This window comes from Triticum dicoccoides, chromosome 2B (assembly GCF_002162155.2).
Source record: "Triticum dicoccoides isolate Atlit2015 ecotype Zavitan chromosome 2B, WEW_v2.0, whole genome shotgun sequence".
Lineage (NCBI taxonomy): Eukaryota > Viridiplantae > Streptophyta > Magnoliopsida > Poales > Poaceae > Triticum > Triticum dicoccoides.
The window spans coordinates 78,578,674-78,580,138 of NC_041383.1; the positions used below are offsets into that span (position 1 = coordinate 78,578,674).

A 1,465-nucleotide genomic window follows, 5' to 3' on the forward strand; every position below is an offset into this window, starting at 1 on the left:
ACAAGGCGGAAGATATCTTTGCTGGACAAGGAGAATCATAAAAAAATGACATGTTCTTGTGCTCCAGCTGATGATGGAGAAGATATCTCACACATCAAATAATGACGTATTAGTTCCTTCTTTGAAATCTAATCGACGAACAGGAGGCAGCATTGTGGAATTCTTCATGAGCTTCAAGTAACAACCTTGTAAATTCTCCTTATATAGGTTGAACGAACATTGCAGGATATGCACTAAATGAATTATTTAACAAAAGACTACCACAATCGAGGTTTGTGTCCCGCTGAACTACCACTTTCAAAACTTCAACAAAAAGCAACCAGCTGAACCTTAATTTTCTGCTAAAAACTACTTTCGGATAGTGGCCATTTTAGACAATTTAAACGCTTTTATGACTGGCGAGGCCCACCCATTAGGGATGACTTGACAATGAGGAGACACCACGGCGAGGGGAGGGGAAGGAGAAGGGAGGGAGACGTCCACTGGAGAAGGAGGTGGGGAGAGGGAGAGAGACATCCACTGGAGAAGGAGGCGGGGAGAGGGAGGGGAGAGCCATCATGTGCAGGACACGAGCACGTTTCTTCTAGGTATTTCCCTGTCCTTTATTCGAAGCAAGTCAAATTAAATAATAATAACACTGCAAATCTTGAACCAAATAAAACTAAAAAGAATAAAATGGTGGTAGAAGATAATAATGGAACACCAACGCCCAAAAAAATTGTTGAAAAACATGTAACTAAGACTTAAAAGACAAGCCTGGCCCATGAAGCTTTTCCTCCACAATGGCATCGAAGCGTTGTGCCATCTCCGGCGTCATATGGTTCACCCAGTCTCCTGCCACACCCTTCCTGAAGAAAGATGTGTGCGGGAACTTGACAAAGACCTCGTTCGCGCCCATCTTATCGGCACTCGCGCCCCTTAGCGTCTCGATGCTGCACAACTTCATGATGTCCTCCAGTAGGCCCGCCGCCTCCTCGCTCCTCGGTCACCATGAACGGTACCTCGAGAAACCGCGCAACCTCCCTGACGCTGTCGACCGGGTCACGCAGCATCTCCTCGTACCGTAGGAAGAGGACCCTCCCCGGGGTGGCTTGGCTCTCCTGCCAGTAGCCGAGGATGTGGTCCCAGATGGGGCCGTTGGAGTGCTTGCTGTTGAATATATGGTTTGTACATGTCTATTGTATAGTCTGGCCCACCTCCTAGTCTTTGTATAGTTGAGGTTGTGGCCCACTTTGTACTCCATATATACGCGCGCTTTGCACAGATCAATACATCGAGAAGCATTGCCAAAACAATCGTTTCCAATATGGTATCATACCTACGATCCTAACCCTAACACGTGCCGCTGCTGCCGCCGCGATCCCATCGCCGCCGCCGCTGCCGCCGCCACCCGCCGCCGCCACCACCTCGTGCCGCCGCCGCCGCCGCGATCCTACGCCGCCGCGCCGCCGCCCCGGTCTGCCGC

The 1,465-nt window shown here is 50.2% G+C and overlaps 1 pseudogene; it reads right to left on the reverse strand.

Moving 5' to 3' along the window:
* Positions 1 to 736: 736 nt before the first annotated feature.
* The window catches only part of LOC119367188, a 6,778-nt pseudogene continuing 6,049 nt past the window's right edge, over positions 737 to 1,465 (reverse strand).